The sequence below is a fragment of the Falco punctatus genome (assembly GCF_963210335.1).
Source record: "Falco punctatus genome assembly, chromosome: 8".
Classification (NCBI taxonomy): Eukaryota; Metazoa; Chordata; class Aves; order Falconiformes; family Falconidae; genus Falco; species Falco punctatus.
In genome coordinates this window covers 56,962,146-56,986,332 of record NC_137588.1, presented here as the reverse complement: position 1 = coordinate 56,986,332, position 24,187 = coordinate 56,962,146, and the positions used below count along the sequence as shown (strand labels likewise).

The window sequence follows — 24,187 nt, the reverse complement described above, 5'->3', positions numbered from 1 at the left end:
CCCTGCCAGCCCTCTCCATGCCCTGCTTGGGGATCCTCCCGGCTCTCCTTACTGTACCAGCGCTGAAATTAAAGCACTTAACAGGCTCCAGTGATTTACCAGGCTTCTATGCTGGTTTCCAGCTCGAGTGCAGTTTATTTTTCTTCAAATTTAGGATCCACATGGGAAAAGCTGCATTTCAGAGGTGAGGTTGGTGTTTCTTTCAAGTGCCAGTGAATCTAGTGTACCTATCAGGCTGCCTTTGCGTGTATTCGTGGACTTTGTTGGCTCTCACCTTCTCCCTGGGTTGGGAGGGTGTAACAGCAAACGGGTGGGACTGCCAGAGTGACAGCACATTGTTTACAACAAATTTATCTGGCAAAACTTTGAAAAGTTTGAAAAGTGCCTGGAACCAATTGTATATCCTAATATAACTATTAGGAATATATATAATAATATAACTATTATAATAATGATATAAATATTATTAAACTTGGCTTAAAACATCGAAGGAGAATCACATTTTAGACTCTCAGGAAGTGCATCAGAGTTTGACACTATGTGTGGCTTTTAAAATCAAAACACTGAGAATAATAATCTGAATTTATAATGGAAAACCCTGCTCAGATTCTGGCTTGACAACTGACTGACAGCCATGTGTCCTCCAGGTGCCACAGAATCCAATATACTTGTATTTTCTCTAACATTTGGTATACCAGCTTATCCCAATATGTTCCACAGAGATAAACAATAACGTTCCAGAGTTAAATAAATAACTTTAGAGATAAGCAACTTTAGCAAGGACGAAAGGTTTGCTTAGCAATGACATTTAGCGGTAGATGGAGATATGCATTTACTTACTCATTTTCCAACAGAAAACAGGTTAGAAATGGCAGTAACACAAAGCAGAGTATCTTGAAGAGAGACAGATTAGGACAGCAAAAGCAGTTGTTTCTTATGACCAGGCTTAATGCAGGCCGGTAATAAAGCTCACTGATTCTGGTGAGAGCAGACGGAGGCCAGTGCCAGAACTGTTGGGAAATTTCATCTGAAAAGTGAGAGTCCCTGAACCAAAATAAAATAATCGAAAACAAAAACCAAAAAAAAAAAAAAAAAAAAGAAAAAGGAAGGTGAAAGCATGTCTGAAGAAAATACAGAGAAGTCAGTTTTGGGTGCCAAAATAGAAATGTACTGAGTTCAAATGAGATTAGAGTTAATAGTGGTCAAGTTAATACCTTTGATACAGAGAAAGAGAAGTACAGTATGTTTATAAAAAGCTTATGCTTTCATGTCCTGATCCTGTAATATGATCCACTTATGTGTTATCAGCTGTGGTAAAGAGATCCAAAGGCATTTGAACCTTCTAGGTTACTAGAAGTGTTCTTCATCCTGGAATGTATCTTAATTACAGAATATAGAAAATATATCCCAGGAGAGTCTCAGTGCACTCATTTTGTATGCGTAGAAGTTTATCTTGGAACGGATTCATAAATAATGTGTTTTTCCTGGTTAACATAATTTATTCTGCATTGTTGCATACATTGAGAAATTTTGTGTCTTTTGGGTCCGCTGGGATTTTGCAGCACATCCCTCCTCTACCATGCTGTGGTTGTAGAGTGGAGCCCTCACCCTGGTAAGACCCTGGCAGAGGCATGTGGTTATGTGAGGCACAGGAGGAGAGGGCAGGCTGGAAGGGAGGTCTGTGTCCCAGCTTTTGCAAAAAGTCTGTCCCCGCCTCAGTGTAAAAGGGGATAAGGAAAACGAATAAGGGAAAAGAAAGGCACTGATTTTGTCTTACTAATGAATGAAGGACTCTGCCATTCTAAATTTGGAAGTGAAGGGTTTTAGCAAGCTGGGGAACAAGTTAATGCTGATAACAGTGCACTTTGGGCTGGAGAAACATGCTTTAAATTTGCTGTGAATAGACCTGATGGAGCTAGTTACACCACACTCAACTGGAAGCCTTACTTTCACGTTGAACTGTGATACTAAGATGAGTGATGTGATTATTTTCTAGTTAGATTCCCATTTTAAGCTAGAGGAAATCCAGTTAGGTATTGTTACATCAGCAAAGGTTGTATCATATGGCTGCCTCTGATATAAACCTGTCAGCCCCTGTTGGGAGCACTGGGTTTCTTTCATTACTCAATTATTTTGAAGATCTGACCAGTTAAGTGCAAGCTGTTTGCTACTCATTCTCTCTTAAATCCAGGAAGTCAGTTAAGCATTGCTTCCCCATCCCATCCCCCCCCCCCAAATGTACTTCCAACCCTTTGAAAGCATTTTTTGACAAGGACTTATGCATTGCTATAACTTTATCGTTGCTTTCAATGGAACTGACAGAAGAAACAATCATCAAATGAAAGAGCTTCAGTAAAAGGGCAGATGTAAACATCTGACTCTTAAGGAGCTCAAGAGATCTTATTTTATAGTGTAACCAGACTGTAGTAGTAGTAGGAGTAATAATAATAAAAAACACTTAATAGTGTAATGCAGCGTTAGCAGCTAGACAGATAGTAGCCTGCAACTTAAAGCTTTTGAACTTGAGAAGAAGCCTTCATTAATGCAAGCTCATTTCTTCAGCAGGCACATTTTATTTCAAAATGGAATTTCCACTGCATTTCTTGGATTTAATTTTCAGGAATTATTTACTTGCACGAAACAGCAGCACAACTTCTGCGGTGTCTTAGCGTTTTCTAACCCAGCAAGATATTAATCGTTCTTTTGAACCTCATAACGTAACATTAATAGTACCATGACGGGAATAGTTCATACACCAAGGCACTGCTCTTACTTCTTTTTTCCTGGATACCCCTAGTTTGCACTTGGAGGACAAAGACCAATGCTGATCTTCAGCAATATCTCAGTATTCCATTATATTCATCTCAGTCAACGTGTTCTTAAATTTATTATTGCCTGCATTCTTTAATTGAGTTAATTTCCCAATGAACTCCACCATACTACCGGCCTCCACCAAAGTTCCTAATCATGAGTGTTATCACTTGAACTGCAGTTCTGTGATTTCACTATTTGTTTTGTTGGCAGGGGAAGGAGAAAAAAAAAAAAAAAAAAGCCTCAAAACAGCTGAGTGCCAGTAGTGCTGGCGACTTCGGTTTTATTTATGTTTTGTACTGAGCCACTGGGAATGATAAAGTACGTCTGGGACACGGCTGTGGGCAATGCTCTAAGTGTTATAGCTGGAAAGATGCCAAAGTTGCATTGCTACCAATTTTTTACCATTAGCCTTCTGGAAGGAGGGATTCAAAGTCTCGTTTTATTCCCTCATTCACCAGTGTCACCTTTACACTAAATTAATGTGAAATCTTTACCAGAGATGGAGCTGACAGGATGAGTTGTTGATCCTACAGCTTCTTTGACGTGGCAGGAGCAGAGGAACAAATCCTATAAAATGCAGAAGCCAGCTTCTCTTGGGACTTGAGCTGTGAGGAGTCAGGAGCATCCTTTGAGATAACAGAGTACCTTTGCTTTTGGCTGAGGCTGGTGTGGTGGGATTGCATTAAGCCACGCTGTCCTGAAGCTCAGTAGAAAACAGGGAGCTTGATCCTGAGGATATGGCAAAATGTAGCAGTTGCTGCCTGCTCAGCTGTACGGGGACTAATGTCCAAGGCTGTAATTAGAAGGTATACCTGCTAATGAATTGGTGTAATCCCTGCTGTGTTCAGAGTCTGCTGTGGGATCTTTTTCCCTGCACTTACAGAGGAGGTTGACCTTGTTAAATACTTAGCAATAAAAAAATGTTTTCCCTTGCCTGTTTCACAGCCTTTCTTCTGGCTCTACCCGTAGAGAGCTCTTCTGTATTAATTGAACATGTTTACCCAAGTTTAGTTGGGTAAAAGGGAAGTTATGAGACTATATATGAACATGTTACATAAATCTGAGTGTGCTGGATGTGCCTGCATGGATGCACACACATACAGTGTTTTGCTTTCTTTATGGTCACACTAGCAGTAAAAAGAAAAGAAATGTAATATTTTTAACAAGGAGATATGGTTTCAGTTAGATTTAAGTCACCAGACTCTTCAAATATTTTATCTTTTCTATGCTCAACTAATTTCTTTAATTGCAGTTAGGTAGGTTGTAATTAATTTTTTGATGAGACAAACTAATACTAATTTGAATATCTACTATACTGTAATACTTGCTTGCAAATATGCCATTCAGCTTCTAGATAAGTCTTTTTGCCCCATCTCAAGTTGCAAATACTCACAATATTATCATATCTAGGCAAAGGGTGCAAGCTGCACCTTGAGCTGTGTGACACCCAAATACAAGGATGACTGTGCTGGGTCGGATGAGGGTCCAGCCGGCTCCTGTCCTCACCCTGACAGTCATCAATAGCTGGTGCCTGAAGAACTGTCTGAGAACATGGCAAAAGTATAGCAAGGCATCCTGAGAAGCGTGTCCCAGCCTTCATTGATTTGTGGTCTGGGAAAATCTGAAGAGAGAAGTGGTGTCTTCCAATTTAATATTTGATCTGATTTATTACATCTAAAATGTATAGTTATTTTGTATAATTCATGCTTTCTATCAGTAAAGGGCTGAGACTCCTCCAAGGGAAATACTGTCTTTTTACTGGAAAAATGTCTTGTCTGCCTTTTCTGATTAACGAGGACATCTATATGCCCACTTTTGTGACTTGAAGGCTGATCTGATACCACTTAACTTTTAATTTGGGAACGTACCTGAACATTCAATCCAGGGCTCCCGAAACTGCATGTAAAAATCTGAAGTGGTGGGATAATGAAAGTAATTAGTAGTTTGTTGGCAGTTTTCTCCGCGTATCTGATCAAAGAAGAATGAGGCGATCACACAATTTTAGAACCAAAACTAACTGAAATGGTGGGATTTCTAGTACATGGGGCATTTCTGTAAGTTCAGTCTTGGTTTCGTTGCAGATAGGAGCGGTGCCCACTCCTACAGCAGCTGCAGACTGAAATGAATGTCTTTTTATCAGGGATGCTGGTGTCTGTCGTGCTCTGCTGCTGTGGGCTGGTCCTGGGTCTCTGGGCTTGGGCAGTGGCACCAGCAGCCTGCTGGCAGCCCAGGCTTTTCTAGCCCTTAGGGGGCTGCCCAAAGCTGAGAAGGTCCAAGGAGCATCTCAGGAGCTGTGTGATAAGCTCTCCGGGTTCCTCGACTGTGAGAGGGAAACCAGTTGCCTGCTAGGACACTGACCACCAAGTCAGTAGTGGCTTACTGAATGTGAAGGGTTCTTCTGCAAAATTGTACAGGTTTGGGCAACCGGACTGGCGTATGTTTGTTTTCTGTTTGGGGTTTTTTTCCTTTCTTCCTCTTGAAGGTTCTGAGCCAAAACAAATTACAGCTTATGAGGGTTTCCTTGCTTTATCTTTTGGTAGCCTTTTGTCTTACTATGATGCTGACTACGAGCGGTCCCTGGCCTGCCTCCCTCCCTCCCTCTGTAGCTGTGTGATGAATGCCATCAGAGTGTGGAAGAAGCATCTTGCGTTCAGGCTGGAGCATCTGCGCCTTGCTGCTCGCAGGAATCCTGGCCACAGATTTCATTTTGTTGTGTTGCACCATGCCTCTTGTATCGGGGAGATGGGAATGGTACACAGTCACTGCATTTTGTCACGACCAAAGTGGTTTTCCCCTCCATGTTCACACCTCCCATTACTTCCCATCCTCCCGCATTACTGCATGTTTCTATTACTCTGTGCTTTCAATCTAGATCAGGCAACTGCTTGGCAGCAGCATTTTCCAGCTTGCTGCTTCTGTGCTCTCAACCCCATAATGGAAGTGGTTGGGAGTGAGGGAAGCTTTTCTTTTTCTTTGCCAAGAGCTGGAAGTGCATGATTCTGCCCGTACCGTAATTTATGATCCGCCCAGCAGCGCAGGAATTCAGATGGTACTCTGATCAGAAACTCTCTGCGCATGCATAGCAGTGTATTAAGGCAACGTGCCAACTTCTTACCAAAGACATTTGCTTCCAATGAGCATTGGCAAGTTGTACTAAATAGGAGCTTTCAAAAACACATCTTTTGCAACCTGAGACCAGGCTCCTGCACTCAGCTTGCAATGTTGATATAGTCCTATTATTGTTACTTCTACTTCTCAACTCAGCTGATGCTATAGTTAATGCACAGAAACGCAGCGCTGATTTTCTTCATGACTATTTTGTGTTACAATTTAGGAGCAGAAATGAAAAAGTAATTGTAACTGTGGTCTCCAGAGATAGAAATCCCTTAAAAGCAGTAGAATTAGGCCTGGCTGCTACCTGCAGATCAAACTACTGCAGCATCAGCCATTTCTATGCCTATAAGTTATTCAGCAGCCATTTCAGCTGGCAGTCTGATTTTTCATAGTTAGCCTTGAGGAGGACAGGAGCTGTGAAGGTCCACTTCTGTCCTTCCCGTCTGAGTTCAAGAGAGGCAGAAGGTCTGAGAATGTGAACTGAGAAATGCGGGGCAGGGCTCTGCTGTCCTGACTCCTGTTGTGGGTATCTCACAAGCTGTTCTGCTTACAGAGCCTTTAGGTGCGATATTTAACATTTACCACCTATGCAAGGTCCAGTGAAGTAATTAGTGCTAAATCAAGTGAATATATTTGATTGTTCTTATCTGTGTGACTATGCTTGCTATGTGGACTTTTGGTGAAAATAATATAGAGATATATATATAAAAGAAGGAGAAACTAAAAAGCAGTGTGATGCTAACTTTCAGTGTGGACAGTTTCACAGACTGATTACTGAAATCTTCCTTCTTGCAAGGCCAAAAGCTAATGGGTTTTCCAGACAGCTGAAACCTGTTCATGGGTTCTTTTTTTTTTTTTTTTTTTTTTTTTTTTTGTGAAGATGTAATGGGATTTTGTGGTATTTTGAGCTGCCAGCCACAGGCTTTCCTCTGTGTAGGAAACCTCTAAGGAATAAATATGTGTATATCTTTTTTTTCCCCCTTTGTTCTTTTTGTATTTCTAGGCAAAGTTAGAGTGTGTTCATGGCTGCTGTGTTGAGTTAATGTTAGAACAGTGTCTCTGAGCCTGGTTTAAGGACACAAACCACCTAGCATGTCTGTGTATCCAACCTAGGGAGGCTGGATTCTTCTCTCTGCTCCGTCCTTGCCTGCTTTGTGCTGCTCTGCCTGGTCTCACTTCACAGGCTGTGTTGTCCTGGTGGGGAAGGATGGTCCTTCAAGTGTTTTCCCATATACCAGGGATTAGGGACAATTAATGCAATGACAGTGATGAACTTTTGGACTTCTTAGGGCTTCTTTAAGGTTTTTGGCTGCTGGCAGTGTTGCTGCCAGGTGGTCATCTCCGTCGCTGTCTTCTTACCTGGGTGTTCACAGTGAAGCCCCGACATCCATCTTCAGTGCCAGGGTCTGACGTTTTGGAAACACTGAACATATCTAGCAGCAACAGTGAGCTAGAAAATGTGGCGATGCTGACCCCCCACCCTCCCAGAAAAGTTTAGGCCATTTACCTATCTCTGTCACTTAACTTCGGAGGCTGAACCTCAGGAACCTGTTGCTGACAGTCACCACTCCTCATCAGTTGTAAGGTCCTAATGTGATTGCCTGTTTAGGAGCCTTGAATTCCTTGAGCGAGAGCCATTTTAACAGTAAAATGTGTTAAGGCTGAGGTGATGTCTCTGCTTTTAATATGAAAGCCCTGTTATTCTGCAGAAATACCATAATGAATTAAAATATTCCCCATGGAGAAGTGTATTACTTACTTGCTTGTTACAATATCATACTGGAATAAAAAGCAGCTGGGCTGGCATTCACTTTCTGATGTAGGGACACTATTAAAATACTGTAAAGCAAGAATAGCTTAGCACCACAGTTCTTGAATTCAAAGATTGCCCTCCGAAGGTGCCACGCATGATGGATTGTCACAGACTCTTTGTCCTGCCTTGACATTTCATTCCTATCTGATGTTCTCTTATGTTCTGCTCTGAATCTGCCAAACAGCTGACCCTAGAATTTAATGCCACACCTTCTTCTCTTTCCTTTTTCTGAGCAGCATCTTCTGCAGCTGAGGCTCTGAAGTACTGGAGGACACTGCATCTTCCTCAGGGACACGGACGAGGGGGAGCCGGGGCTTCTGGGGAGTCAGAAAAGAATTGCAGTTGGTGGTCGCCTGAGGAACTTACCTGCACACCAATGTTGCTCTGAAAGGAGTTGTGTCCAACATTCAGGTTTGGTAAGGTATGTCATTTTTCCCCTGCTCTTGTCTTTTTGCTCTTTTTAAAATATCTACATATGGGGAATATAGATAATTAGCAAGCTTTGTGTTTTATTGCTGTATACGTGCCATGCTCATACTGCCTCCATAAGTAACCTTTGCTCTCCCTGAATTTGGAGAGCATTCATCCAGAGTGAAGTGTTTTTAAAGTCTTGGGCTTGAGGGGACGCGTGCTTGTATCAAGTACTTTATTGAACAAAATGCTCGCTTATGGTTGTGTTTTGCTGTTGGTGATGTATACTTGGCGATAGGCATCTGCATTTTGAAAGTCTCACTTGTGTTTCGCTAATGTCTGTAGTTCAGAGGGTCAGAGATGAAAAAAAAAAAAAAATGATGCTGAAGTAGCCTATTTGTAATACAGCTCTGTGCTTTCCTTTGTGCTTTGTATATTCTCATTGTTTGCCAAGGACGGGAATAATACTAATTTGTTGCATAATTGTATGTGCCCCCTTTGTTGTGTAGCACTTAAAATTCCTGCGTGTGGAGGTTCTCATATCCACACAAACACTGCCTCGGTTGTAGGCGTTGCTGCTGTAACTGCCGCAAGCAATGTGCAACTCTCTTTTAGCAAGAAATTGAGGACCAGGACTTAAGGAATGTATTGTGGACAAAGCTTGTGCTATAGAAACATTTAGGGTAATAGAGCCCCTGATTCTCTGGTTTCTTTTATCTAGGTCAAGTTACTTCTGTAAAGGCAAAGTTTGCTGATAAAAAAACCCCAAAATGTAAAGTATTGGTTCCCAGGTCACAGCAGAATGATATCAGATGATGCTATCCTTTTTTATTTAACATATGGGCATTCTGTGAGGTGACTGAGCCAGCAGCGTAGTCTTGTTGAGAAAAGGATGGCAGCAGTGTAACACCTGCACTTGGTGTTAGTGGGGGGGAGATAAACAAAGTCAATACTTTCTTAAGAGTGTCTGAGAAAACATGATGCATCCAGGTGGGTGTGCATTCCTTGCCCTGCTTTTGATCTGGTTGCACCAGCAGTGTTGCTCCTGGACTCTCTGGACTCAAACTGTCACTTCAGCACAGTTCCGCTGGTTTGGAGCCTGCCTGTCTCCAGCAATTGCAGAAAAAACGGTGGTGGGAATAGCTTAAATTAGGTGCTTTGACTTTTTAATCTTGAGGGTCAATAAAGGTCTGTTCCGACCACGGCATATGCTGTTAATTTGTACAGGCGTTTTGTGGAAACACGTGAAACCACTGCCCTGTCTGCTCCGTTTGTCTGCGCCAGGCACCTGTTGCTGCAAGAGGAAGTTGTTAAATGTTGCTCATACTTTTGTTTGTTTCCAAGCTGCTGCTCTTGTGATTGTAATACCTAAAGGGGAAGGCTGTAAGAGAGGTATTTCATAATCAAGAGGGCCTCTTGACTCTTGCAGAGAAATATTTTGCCCTGTTATAATGTAGAAATCACAGCAACTTGTTTATTCCCTGTTTCCGTGTGGGTTTTGTAGGTGAAAGCGTGTGAATCTTCCTCGCAGTGGGCATGTGTGTTTTGCTGGGTACGCAGGGTGTAGGATCTGCACCAGGGCGGCCGGCTGCTGGTGTGACCGTGGCGTTGGGCAGGGTGGGGGTTAGATGAGCTCCCCATGTCCTTCCCACCAGAGCTGGTCCAACTATCAGTCTAAGGTTCACATCTCTGGCTGCAGCATGAGTAATACTCCAGCGCAGAGGTTATGCAGGACTTTGCAAAACCTCATCGTTTCAGAGGAAAAAGAGCATTTTCCATACAGTCAACGTAGCCGAAACTATTATTTAGGCATTAAACTCTAGGTTGGACTTTGTTTATATTTTTGCATTTTACTTTGTGACTGTCAGATCTAAAAACTTAGTTCTTATGTAAGGAAAGCTCACATTTACAGAAACTTGATTTTTAAGAACATTGCAGATTGAGAAGATTGTGCTAAAGTTTCAAGAGTTGGCAACACCACTGTTTGTTCAAGTCACTGAGACCCTTTTTTATTCTTTCTCTTCGTCTTCGGGGCTCATGCAGACTTACCAGGATAATTGGGTACCATCAACTTGATCGGTTCCCATGACACCCTTGTGAGACAGAAGTGCTTCTTATCCCCTTTTTACATATGGTGAATGAGGAACAGGGTCACTTCTAGGCCACTTTTAGGTGGTAAATGTCTGTCTCTGGTTTGCATGTAATCACAATGCCAAAGGTGCACCTGAGACCCACAGCTGGGGGCACAGAGATAGCGTGGGCTGAGCTGCTGAGGCTGCAGGGCAAAGCAGGAGATCTGGTGTGGATCCATCTGAGGGTGCTGCTCCGATCGATGCCAGTTTCTTCCATGTGTCCTGCTCCCCCACGTCGAAGGGTTTTTAATGAAGTGATTACAGTAACACCAAATGACATCGGGACCCATGTTTGCTGCATCTCTCTGCTGGAAATGGCAATGTGTGTTCAGGTAATGTTAGCTGAATTCATTCCTTTTTTTTGCAGCAGAATGTTGTTTGCTCGTGTGAGAGAAGCAGATTCCCTTTTAGCTGCATTTACACAGTTGTGGTGATGGTAATCTTATTGTGTAAGGAATTGTTTTAAACAAATCTGTAGATAACATGCAGAGTATTATTTCTTTTCTTAAATTACTCATTTTTTAGATTAGTAGAATCTAGTTAGTAAAATGCTCTGTTCTGCTGAAAAAGCACATTTAATAAATATGTAAGAGAAAATTTTTAAATAGCCATTAAACATAGTTAATAAATTTTATCTTGCAAGTAGAATTGGAAAATACCCTGTTCATTTAATGTGTTTTATGGATCTCGTAGCAATTAATTGTCTTCATTACATGGACATAAATCCTCAATGTAATTCACCTCTTTCAGATTAATTGCTTTGGAACTTTTCTCGTTGCTTTGTTTAGGCTGTAATATTATTTCTCTTTTTTAAAAAAGTTGTGTCTTAACATCACATTTTTTACCATCCCCAAATGTTCTGGAAATCACTTCAAGAAAATCTCTGTGCGTTACAGGACAGTGCAGAGGTGGTGTTGCGGCTCTGATGGTCTGATGCAGGTTGAAGCAGAGCTCACACGTTCAAGCCCTGCTTGACCCATGGCAGAGCAGTGAGCATTCGTCCTTTTCTCATTCCCTGTATTACATGGACTGATAAGAAGTTGTTATTTCTCTCTTCAAATCTGCCTTGCTTCTTACGTGATTTCAGTTATGAAATCAGAAACAAACAGTGATTTTATGCACCTGTGGGTTTAGATGTCAGGATAAGACCTTAATGCAACTTTCTGATGACTTGGGGGGTGATGGTGATGCAGATCTGCTGACTGTGTCTGAAAATGTGTCAGTAAAATTATCCTCGTGTTATTGAGGGGAGAGTTCAGCTGGAGCATCACGGGACGTCTGCTTGAATTCCCAAAGTTAAATTCAAAGCTTTATTTTGAATAAAGTCTTTATTCTTCTCGAGTGAATTTTGCACACCAAATGGGAGAACAGGATCCCATGCAGGATCGCTTTTTACATGGGCTTTTTATCATTGAGCATGCTGAGCTTGTTTGTATGAGCAACATTTATGCAAATGTTTTCTAGTGTTTCTCTGAACTATTTTGCCAGGGTGAGGAAATAAAACGGCTATTATGTTTGCATGTTTTGTTGCAAGATCAGCAGACTGGCTGTTAACATATCAATTCCCTTGATGATACCACTTCTGCAACCCTATTCACTCAACTTTTTCTGACAGGGCTTTTATTGAATCCATCAACTCGACACATATCAAAGCACAATTTCTGATAACAAATATCTTGGTGTAAAATGAATTAAAAAGCTGATATCAGCAGCAGAACTGAGCTGAATTTCTGAAAGAAAATAAGAAACTCCAAAACGAACATGAGATTCTCAAGATACCAATCACAGAACAGTAATATAATAGTCCTCTACCCTGTACTCTTGAAGTACTGAGAAGTCAGTGGGTCTGCCCAAAGTCATACGAATGGGCTCGTTCTGGATTGTCAGCCTGTGCCTCTGCTTTCTGGACTCTGGTGTTTGTCGTGTTGCTTCAGAGAGCAGCCTTCTCCTGTCTGCCTTGCTCTCTCCACCCTGCTTTTCTATCCCTTTCTTTTTTGCATCTCTTGGATGATAAGCAGCTTCAGGCAGGGCTGCCTTTGCACTGGTACTACTCCCAGTGCACCCAGGCTTGCTTACCTCTTATTTTTGGCTAGCACACACTATCAATAGTGTTTGCTAATAATAATCACGCTTTTTGCTCTGTGGCATGCCTGCTCTTTGGGTAAGTATCCACTGGCAGTTTGCAGCCTAGCAGAGAGGAGGAGGAGGGTGGCCAACAGTTGATGTGGAAAATTAATTATAATCTACCATCCTCCTGCCACATAATTAAGGCAGTTCTGCTTTCAAAGCTTTACATCCAGCCTTGCAGAAAAAAAAAGGAGACTACTGCATTTCCTTCCTCAAACAGTGGGAATGTTGCCAGAACAAAGCTTAGTGGAGAATGTCAGGTGTGGAACTGATTGCTCAGGATGCTCTAGAACCTTTACTGCCCTGCCTGCACCTGTGCCACCACCCAGATCGTGACTTTTACCTTTCATCGGACGAATGTTAGCTTAATTGTGCATCCTAGTTGATAAAGGCCTGTGAGTGTGAAAGGGAAGTCACCCATGTCCCATATGCAGCCAGGGAGTAACATTTTGTGTTTCTTTGTAGTGGTGAATTGGAAACATGCAGGTTCAGATGGGCTACAGCTTGTTCTATTTTCATCCTTCAGGATGACATATTTATTTCATAATGATCCACAAAAACTGGCCTGTGATGTAGATGGGAAGAGTTTGACAGGCACCATGTAGCCCTGGGCATCTAATTACCTAAAGGAGCGGTTCTGTCCCTGAACAACCTCCGTCTTAAGGATCACAGAAATAATTGCTGGAAGCTCCGGCTCCGTGTGTACTTCTGGAGCCATTCTGGTCTCGTAATTGCATGCTGGGTCCTACTAGCTTGTGTCGAGCAGTGCAGGGCCAGCAGAGCACAACTGAAGTGCCGAAGATGCTCTTCCATAGATAGCTGTGTAGGATGCCTGAGAGAGGATTTTGGAAAGCCCTGACAACTTTTGTGACTATTTGAAGCTGAGCTAAAGAAATGAGCATTTGGTGTGACTTCCCTCAGTCAAGCCATTGCTGAGTCTAGAGGGTATTGAAGCGTGCGATGTGAAGAGCCTCGTGAAGCCACAACAGTAACTGGTGTAACAAAGATACTTTGCTGTATTACCAGTGTCTCTTTAGACCAGAAAAATCCTTTAGGCTTTTCAGGTTTTCAGTTAAGGTACCAGAATTCTCCACTTCGCACATTTTTATTATGAAATTTATTGTCACCGTTGCTGACTAATTTGACAGTTAATTGAGGTGTGATGCTCTAAGAAATACCTAGGATTTTGTAAACCGCCCGATTGCTGCCAGGTGGAAGGCAGTTGTCACCAACTCAAGTCAGGACGGTGTGGCTTCTGGTTTCCTCTTTCTGAGCTCCTGATCGACACAAACCTCTTTGCTAGTGCTGTCACGCTGGCTTTTTTTTTGCAGCCAGGAGACTGAATAGACTGAATGTGGAAGCACAAACTTGTTGTACAAGTTCTTTAGATGTGCTGCAAATAATTATGAATATGTTTAATGAAGGGAGGCTAAAACATACTGAAAACATTTGGAAATAAGAGAGAATGTGTGCAGCCAAGCATTAGCTGTGAATGGAGAGTTCTTATTGGCATCGTTTAATGGGAGCTTTCCAGTTCGTCGTTTCTGCAGTGAATGTATAGAAACAGCAAAAAAAAAAACCCAGAAAGGCAGGGTAGCTGGAGATAAATGGGAGGAGAAACAGCTGCCTTTCACCTCTAGGAGAGAAGGGAGAGTGAAGTGAGCAGCATTTCTGTTGATAGGCAAAGGCCCCCAGCAGTCTTTGCCTCCCAGTTCCTGGGAAGGGGCCAGCAGAGACCCTGCTGACACTGGCACTGGCACCCTCTAAGCAAGGTAGCATCTTACTTCTTCACCACAGCAGATGGTGTCTGTTGTCTTCTCCTGATTAGTCAGTTGATAACGGGGAGATATTTTTTTAATTCCCCCCCCCCCCCCCCCCCCCCCCCCTAGGTGGAGCAAGTAAGCTCCATGTATATCTCACCAGACAAGCGTGGTGCCTTTTGACATTAGTAGCCGTATGCCTTTTCCCCCACCTCAGGAACTGGCCGCTGATCTTTTTGGAGATTCCCCTCTTCCTTTCTTTGCAGTCCTGCTGTGCTTTCCAGTCTTAATGTCATGTGAGAAGGAACTCTTTAGTTTTGCATCAGATGTCGTGTAAAGATGGGCTGGGGGGACCAGCACGCTGATGTCTGCTCAAGCTGTGTTGTGATAGTGCCGTAACCTGCATGGGTGAAGAAGCTGAGGACCAAAGCATTCCCAGTGAAAACTGCATGTGAAAAGGCAACATGAGGCTCAGGACTGTGCCCTTACCCTGGCAGACCTCATGTCTCTGTCAGGAACCAGAGGCTCTCAGCTCCTCTCCTACTGCCCAGTGACATTCTGGAGAGTCTGCACCAGTGTGCTGCGGTAGGCAAAATGTAAATAAGATAGAGAATTCAGGAAGCTTTTTACAGACCCCTTTGCATTTTGTTTATGAAATTGGGTGGGAGAAGTGGTACTGACTGCTGCTGCAGCTGAGGGCACCTTCCAAAGTGGTGCTGAGCTTGTGACTGAAGTAGGGAGGGTGTAAGTCCTCCTCTGCCCTGTTGTGCTGCCCCAGGGATGCCACCAAAGCGCAGAGGACCACTGCGCGGGGCCTGTGCTCACATCCCACTCTTTGCTGGCTTCTCTCCTGGGGTTTTGACTACATCTTGGTCTCTGTACCAATGTGGCCCGATGCACTGGGGCCAACGGCCACCACTACAGAGGAAGCTCACTGGGCTGCTCCTCAGTTTGACAAATCCCAGTGGCCACGGTGAGGCCTGCCCTGAATTAACTGGTGGGACAGCCCAGGTGGTGGATGCTCAGTCGCATGGTCTGGTACTAGAAACTGCCGCCAGCATTTGGGATGAGTGTATATGAAAGATTGACGGCAGGAGCAGGCTGGGCGCACTTAGTAGCGATCCCTGTGCCTTGGGCAAGGACCACACATCTGCTGGGTTGGAAACCAAGCACGCTGCACCTCTGCACTGGCCTTTCTTGAGAAGAGGGACTGATGGTGTGGGTATTGCTGGGAGTAAGAAGCCCCTTAGCCTCCTTGTTGGGGCTTGTGTTCATGTGTGACCCTGCACGGTCACACTGTACCATCACCCCTTCATCCATGAAGACCATGTGCTTCTCTTGGCTGTGCTGGAGCTGATGGGGGAGGCTGGCTAGGGTGGTAGGAGGACGTGCAGCTATACGTGCACTACAGTTTGCTCAGAGTAGTGTCTTTGTCCTCCTTTTAGGACAACCGAAAGATTCCCTTGCAATGCCCTCAAAAGAAAAGGTGGCAAAACAACAAACCAGGTCTTTCTCATTAGGAAGGCTCGTAGGCACCTCTCCGTGGCTTGGGAGCGCGGGAAAGGGGGCGGGCAGCCCTGCACTCTGCTCGCTTTCTGTCTGGAAGGAATTTCTGGTTGTTAATGATTAATTCAAACATTTCTTGTCATGAGTACAGTATGCACAGAGTGATAAATCTGCGGTGGGTTAGAGGTTGAGGTTGCTCAGTGCTGACAATTAGTTTGAGCCACAGGCTTTGCTTTCATTGGCATTTTCACAGCATTAACCCAGACCTTGTCAATTAAAATCCAGACACATTTTGATGAGGGACATCGTCTTCTAATGATAATTGTAATAATATCAGTTTTATTCATTTAAATCCTGTCAGGCAGGCCATGTTTCCTGGAAAATAACTGCCCAAGTTTCACATTGCCTAAATAACTAGGAAATGTCTTCCAGCTTTTTGAGCTGACATTTCCTCAACAATAACTAAAAGCAAATGAGGCCATAACTGTTCGTCTTCGAACACTTACCAACTTCAATCAAGGTAATTTGGCTTTATCCACTAAAATAAGCAGGTTTATTAGCCTTCACTTTGGAGGCTAATAAACATTTGATAATTGCCTGAAGTTGATGATGGGGTTTATGCTATTTATTATTGTCTTTTCTAACTGTTTGGCAGTGTAGCTCCAGAGCACGGCCGAGGCAGGGATCCATTTTTGCAGCTCACCTGTTCATTAGACGTAGGAGGAAGCCTGGGTGTAAAGGCTGATGAAGGAACTTGTCTGAGTGGTACAAGAAGTCTGCAGTAGAATAAAACCCAGAAATCCTGTGTCTGTTCTAGTACATTAACTGCAGTGGGTTTTTATGTGTTTATGTGTCTGTGAATATTATATTTAGTATCTCTGTCAGGCCATAAAAATGAGTATTTAATAGTTGGAAAGGGAGTGATATATCAGATATCAATTGAAAACTCATTGTGGTTTTATTTTAGCATGGCATGAAAAATAACAAAGTGAAAATCATGTTTAGTTTTGCATGGAAAAATAATTTTCATTTTTCTGAGAGGTGGTTCATAAGTGAAATCCTTCGCGAACAGCTAGGGTAGGGAAGCCAAAAGCTGTATCGAGTAAGGCTGTGTCTACATCTTGCAATGAATTTAGTCTGTTCTTGTCCAACAGATGGAAAGTGCCCCACTACTTGTTCTTTAGGCATTCCCTGGTTTCTCTGCTAAGAGGTGGACCACTGGCCTTTAGCCAGATCACATATATTTATTTCCTTTATTTGTCATCTTTTTCCTTTAAAATCTAGGTTCTTCAAATAGTCAGCACTTGTGTATTTAAAAACCTCATTGGTATTATAAATGTGCTTCTGCTCTGGTCCTTGTCTGAAAGGTGTAGAAGAAGGAACTCTGATTAATTAAAAGCACCTCTAGGTGATGCCATAATATAAATAACAATAAGCCTGCCTTATTTCTATAGCAACTACGATAATGCTACCAGTTGTTAGTAGTTCAAAATTCAGGGCATAGCATAGGCTCTGAGTGGGAAATCCAGGCACAAAATACTGCATTGAAAAAAGGTAGAGGAGTAGTAACTGCAAAGTAAATGGACTTGTGCTGTTGTGACTCTGTTCTGGCAGTTAATTGTTGTGGGTTTAATAAACACAAAGACCCACCTCTGCTCTGGTAGGGCTCTTTTTTTTTTTTTTTTTTTTTTTTTTTTTCCCACTATCCAGTGAAATGTAATCTGCATTCTGGTGCGTATAGAAATTGCACTGAAAACAGCATAGCTTGAAGGCTGTAAATATTGCCACATATTTTTCCAGTGAGCCTTTAGCAACTGAGCTGTGTGTCTCATTACTCTTTCTTTTTTTTTTAGTGCATTTGTAAGCATTAGAGGTGATCAATAAAACCTGACCTACCTTTGCAAGTTAAATAGGCCTGATTTGAAACTACCAGACTTAAAGAGATTAAGATTTGCTAACAGTGATTTAAGAGCAAGCGAGGTCCATTTACGTGCTATTTCTTTTCCACTTTTGAGGTTTGAATTGCATTGGAAAATCTGTCACGTTGCACATTTAAGCATGGAAGTTGCAGCTAACACTTTATTGAGCATGCCTTTAAGTAGGAGCTGCGTCCTTACCCTGTATTTTACTATATCTTTCTGAAAATGTAATGTAATTAATAGATATGGAACACACCTAACTGTGCAGAGTGAAGTCTCCATGAACTTTGACTCTGAGCAGTATTTTCTATCTTTGGGAGATGTCCAAGGGGAAAAAAAAAAATGTACAATTAAAAAAAAAAAAAAAAAAACAAAAAACCCCACCAAAATAACCATAAAAACTCCAAAGACATAGAGAACTGAATCCTAGCTATAAGAATGTATGTTCATAATGTTCCTGGTGCAAAGATATGAAATGCTCAAAACCAGATACTTCGTTTGTTATGCAAGTGGAGTGGTTTTGAAGTTTTATTCCATGGGGACCTCACTGAAATTATTAGTATGGTACCAAGTGCTCAGGATAGGCGCCCAACTCTTCAGATGGATGGGTCCCTGCTGCCACTAAGAGCAGCTTTGGAGGGGAGCTCAGTGCTGCAGTTCCTCCTGCCTGTCTGTCCCACCTGGCTGTACACGCTGCACCGGGGTGCTGCAAAAGCAACCCTTTTACCATTTACTGCTACTTCGCTAATGGTTAAATTTATTGTTTAACCCTTTGATGACTGTGGAAGTGCAGACTGGAAGGGCAGCCGCTCCCCAGCAGTGTAGGTCCAGCTGGGAACAAGGAAAGGATGGATTGGTGCTGTACAGTATTTTATTTTCCCATCTCGTGACTTTTAAGCATTTAATTTAAGAACCTGAAAGCCATGTGGAATGGTCTTGTGTTATGAAAGACAGGTTTGGTTATACAAATGAAATACTTCATTGGCCTAAAATTAGTCTGAAACATGTAGTCATAAACAGGGCATTGAGGCAAATGTGCTGAAATAAAACCTTCCAGCAAAAATGCTGTATCCTGCAGATGATATTTCTGTTACAGAAAACTGTTTTAGGATGTTTTAAATGTTTTTATGGCTCGTGTTTGTCATAGCCATCCAGCTGTCAGGCTAGTTTTTATTACTGTGGTATGTGGTGTGGTGCCTCTGCAGGTTCCAGCTGAGGCTGGGCGTAGTGTGTGCGTTTGCTGATGGTGTGTCTCAGTTCCACAAGATAATTAAGTGCCAGCCACTCATCCTCTTCTCTGCAAGGTTCAGATTTAGAGCAAGAGTTGTGTGGACTGATCAGCAGGCACTGTTGCTGAAATACCGACGGATGCCTCTATTGTTCTACATGGGTTTTGTGGGTCTTAATTTCTACTTTAGACCTGGGTGCGTGCATGCTCGTAGTCTGTTGGAGTAGTTATTAATAAACATCATTATTGATGAGGCATTTTGTTCATGAATGGTTTTATTGGTCTCTATGACCAGTTTGAGCCCTACTGTGCTCGGTGCTGGAGAGCGAGGTCATATATGACGGTCCTTGGCCCGAAGAGTTTTTGTGTTAAAAGACAAAGTGTAGTAGGTGAACACGGCACGATTGCCAGCAAGCGCAGAGGCAACAGATGGAGCACAGCGGCGAAGATGAAGGATGTGCAGAGCTCCGTGTGTTGTGGGGCATCGATGATCAAAACTCCTCTTTGTTGTGATGCCTGTACAAGGCTCCCAGCAATCAGGGATTTGGTTTGCTGAGACTAACTCCTGCCTTGTTAACTACTACTTCCTGATTATTTCTGTCCATATCCATCTGCTGCCTCTTTTCTGTTAGAGCTACAAATTCCTTAGGGTTCAGACAGCTTTTTATTTTTGTGTTTGTGCAGTACCGAATGCAGGGGAGTTCTGGCCCAGGGTTCACGCTAGTAGCTGTTAACCAGTGGCATTTATGGATGAAAATAAGACGTTGGGAAAACATTTATTTTCACTTTCTGATTATCTTTATTTGCATTCCAGCATCCGCTGAATCTTTGAAACTGAAAAATTATTTAAATAAACGATGCATGATTAAAATTATTATTATAATGTTATCTACCACAAATAGTTCTGTGCAGGAAATGCAATTTTTTTGTGTATGTGGTTGTTTATATATATCTGTATTTGTCTGGCAAATAGATTTTATCCTACAGCTTGCTGGCTGTTGCTTTCCTAGGTGCTTATTCATATTTAATACTGCTCTCCTGTGTATTTGCATACATAAATACACACTTGTTTTTAACACCTGTTAGCATCCTTTAATTATACATTGACCCTGAGGCTGTTGGCTTTGAGGTCTGTGCAGCCGCAGATAGCTGGATGTTATGTATTGTTCTTCTTTCCCAAGACCTGAGCCCGCTTTGCACTGACCTGCCAGCTGAAGTTTACCCTTCTGGCACAACGCCACAGCTAAGTGCCTTTCAGCGAGTTCTCGGCTATAATCCTGAGCTGATTTCTGGGATGCAATTCACTGCTACAGTTATCATATCAAAAGGGGAGCGATTTACATTTCCTGCACGTCTCAGTGTTGCCAGCCTCAGAGAATGCTGCAGAGAGAAAGTTACAATTTGATAAAATAATGAAAATGAGCCTATTTACAGTGTTGCATCTTACGCTGTGGAGGAATTTGATGCAGGCACAAAGTTGGCACTAAATACAAATTTAGGCTGTGCACAGAGATTAATTTTGGGGCTTTCTTTGGCTCCCAGAGAAAAATAGGAAGATTTTCCCTAAAGGCTGAATGTGTGGAGAACTGTATGCTCGCCTTTGTGTGCCTTTCCTCTTTATCTTGATATCTTATTGTGCTGCCCCATAAAGTCTCTCTCTTCTCTAGATATTCATCCAGAGTAGTGTCTGCATAACACATTATCTTTGTTTTTATCTGATCCCTTCAACCCTTTGCAGTTTCCTCTCTGAAAAGGCATTGAGCAGTCACGCCAGCATCATTTGTACAAAGTGAAACACTTTACGTTGAGATATTTTAAGCACGTCCATACTGGAAATGCCATAGGAATGGCAGGGCTGCAGTGTTTGCTGCTGATTCACATTCAGCTGCCTGTATTTGTATGCAGGAGCGGACTCCGTGGCGGCCTCGCGTTCATTTCCTGTGTATCAATTACTTATCAGTAATACACGAGCCCAGTTAAGGAACTGGAGGTGGGTTGTAGCCCTGAGAGCGTGGCCGTGCCTCCCCTGTCTGAAGGGGCACTGTGATGGGACATGGGTTGGAGGGTCCCTTCCCAGACTTTGTATGGATGAGGCTGCACGCATTTGAGTTTGGAGAGGCAAGGGATCTCACTGGTCCAGGTGACTGGACTGGTGATGTTACTTGTCTCTGAGCCAGATTCCTGCAGCCTTGTCTAACTTCAGCTATATTTCTTTTTTTTTTTTTTTACAAGCACCTTTCTTAGACGTATTCACTGTGCTGTGATGAGGGGTTGTGTAAAAGGGGCACTCAACAAAAACATAGTGGGCAAAGCGCTCTCGAATTTATTTCACATTACCTTTCTCATTTGAGGTTTTGATGTTGGGCACTTGCAGCCGCAAATGTGAAAATATGTACCAATAGCATAAACCTGCCAGGGCTGGTGACAGCTCCTCTGCAGGGTTTGTAGTCCCAGGTCGGGGTTTTTTTTAGGAATTAGTGAGTAGAGGTCACCCAAATTCATCTTCAGGCTGTTCAGGACAGGGTATTCTTTCCCTCCCATTCCACTCTGCTTTTCTTTTGTGCATCTCAGAAAAGAAATATCTTTGTTCATGTCTACATTTTAGCCAGCTTTAAAAGATTTGAAGCTTTGCTTAGTTCTCCCTTAACTTTAACAAATCCTTTAAAAGCAGACCGTAGAGATGGACCGCACTAGGAAGGTATCACCGTGCCACCTTGATTAGTCTGTGTGCCCGACCTCCGCTTCCTCCTAACTTTTGACTAACTGCACCTTGTCATCTTTGATTTCATCTTTTTCTTTTCTGTTTTTTCCCCCCTTTTCCTTTACTGTCTATGAAAATTTGCACTGCCTGATGCTATCACCTCACCGCGCTGTTTGAATCTTAATGCAAGTGCCCTGGGAAGAGATTACACTCACCCTAGAAACTGATATGTCTCTTTTAATGTATGATGTCCAAAGAGAAGACTATTTCTAATTTTTGATCCTGGAAATTAAAACCAACATGTGCACATGTTTCTTTATCCGTATGCAATGTAAACTTCAGCGGAAATAAAACCACAGCGTGGGTACTTGGCTGGCATACAGCTAGTCAGGACATTTTTCTGCATAACTCATCCCTGATAATAAGGGATGCTCTGCATTTTTCTGTCCCCACATTCTATTTTTTTAAGAACTGATTTCCTTAGGGAGTTGTTAATGTTCAGGGCTTTTTACCCTGACATTTTGGACAATGATGTGACAACACAAGTGCATCTATTACTCTTCTGCTGGAAGCTGACTAAAGCAAAGGACTTGATGGATAATGGCCACATTTTCCAGCAGCGCCTGGTGTACATGTGAGAAGAATGACTGAGTGACCTGCATATAAAACCAAACTATGTCAGGCAAGAAGTCTGAGCACAGAACCAGAAGAGAAGACTTGAGAACAGGTAACCTTTCATCATGAATTCCTTATTTTGGTCCCCTTCTTTCTGTTGCTGGAAATCTGGTGCTTTCTGTGTTGCGGCAGTGCAGGTTGCAGTGTGGGAATCTATGATCGCCTTCATGGGAAGGGAAGGCAAAGGGCAGCAGGCTCGTGTGGCATGGGGAGTTTTGAGCAAGGGAGGTTGTACAGCTGAAAGCAGGTCATCTCTTCACCTTGGGTTGCTAAAGAAAGATGATTCTCCTGTGCTTTGAGTAGTCGATTTACACCTGTGCAAATTGGAATGTAAAACTGCACTGGCCGGAGCTTGCATTTGGTGCTGCTGTGGGTGCCTACAGCCTTCAGGGAGAAGGGGAGAGAGCTGGAAGCTGTTGGGGCTGGCTGGGGCTCTGGACCTGGGAGTCGAATGGCCGTCTGAGCGTTGTGTCCCACCAGGGCTCCGTGCCCTGGCAGGTGAGGCATGCTGGCTGGATGCTGTGCATTTGGTGCTGTAGATCTTTTGCTGAAGCTGATACTGCTCTGCTTTATGTTCCACAGTGTAGACTCGCTAAAGCTGATTTCGAACTCACAGAGTCAGGGGGAGTATGGGGAGGAAAGGGGGTTACGGTGGCGAGGGGATGGGGCGCTCTCCCCTCCCTGTCCCCCAGCGCATCACTTAGTGGTGAGGGAGATCGTGCCTAACTCATGTCTCCTTCCATTTTCTCTCTCTGCAAGACCACTATGAGAAACGATCAAGGATTCAGATAGGTTTCATTGAACTGGAGAAGGAAAAGCGTAAGAGTGCTGCTACCAAAAATATAAGGAGGAGGAGAAGACCCTCGGCATTTGGCAGCTGGAACACCAGGGTGCGGGGAGGGGATGGGTGGCAGTTCTGCCCTCAGCTGTGTCATTCTCATGAGCAGCATGTCAGGAGTCTGTGGCAGGGACGGTGGATCCCCAAACCTTTGCTTTGCAGAACTACTCTGGAATACGATGAAAACACGTGGGGTTTTAGTGACTGATTGTTAGATGGGCTTTTAGGCTCAGGGAGTGACTTACAGGTGAGATTGCTGTGATGTAGTGAAGTCCATTTCATTCTTAATGTTGTAGCAGCCCAAGCTACAGTCTTTGTATCAGGAGAACGTGCTCCAAGCAGACCTTGAATGTTTGATTTCCACAGAGGATGCACTCATAAATGTTTGTGAACAAATGGGAAATTACTGTGTGCCAACAGAAGAAATTAAGAGTGGAAAAACAGAGCCCAGGTTGAGCATTTGTTTCTGGAACATAGTTTCTGTGAATAATTCAGCTGGCTTCTCTGCGCTTTGGACTTTCCGTCTTTCCAAGGGCATTCCCTCACCCTTAGCTGGGATTTTGGGAAGACTAGTAATTTGTCAGATGTGAGGTAATCACCAGAGACAGTGAAGAACATCCCTACATCAGGCATAGATGTACCAGGGAAATCAAAGTGCCCTCTGTAGCACTGCTGGGTGTCATACTTGTTTTTCAGTTAGTGTAAGGTAGCAGTGTCTGCAAAAGTTCCTTTCCTCTGCCTAATGTAGATTATAACTGTAATAATGTTTACTTGAAGTGAAATAGGGTGCTGTAGCTATGATTGCCATCTGCAAATAATTCCTTGCATGGTTTCAAACAAAGAAAAATATCAGGAAAATATTCTGCAAACAAATGATGACATCCTATGTGCCTTATTATAGAACATTTTGCCAAGAACTTGTGGCTGTAACAAGGAGGTTGATGCACTTCCCCACTGTCACAGCGTTAAAACCTAATTGCCCCCAGGTTTCTTGATTATCTCCAACACAGCTGTCATGTTGCCCCTTTGAAAAAATGAACCGACATCACATACACAAACTTCAAAATGTCTTTTTTTTTTTTTTTTTTTTTCTCCTGGAAACAGGCAAAATTATTATCAAACAGTCTCTGGTATGTTTACCAAACTTGT

General features: G+C 42.9%; 1 protein-coding gene across 2 annotated transcripts in view; it reads left to right on the top strand.

Moving 5' to 3' along the window:
• The window catches only part of SGCD (sarcoglycan delta), a 355,601-nt gene that overhangs the window by 136,230 nt on the left and 195,184 nt on the right, over positions 1-24,187 (top strand). Inside the window, exon 2 of one of the 2 annotated variants that reach the window (XM_080398161.1) lies at positions 7,978-8,162. The gene's annotated coding sequence lies outside the window, so the exon portion shown is untranslated. Of the gene's footprint in view, positions 1-7,977; positions 8,163-14,290; positions 22,253-24,187 lie in introns of those variants that run through there. The other variant, XM_080398163.1, reaches the window with a different exon arrangement.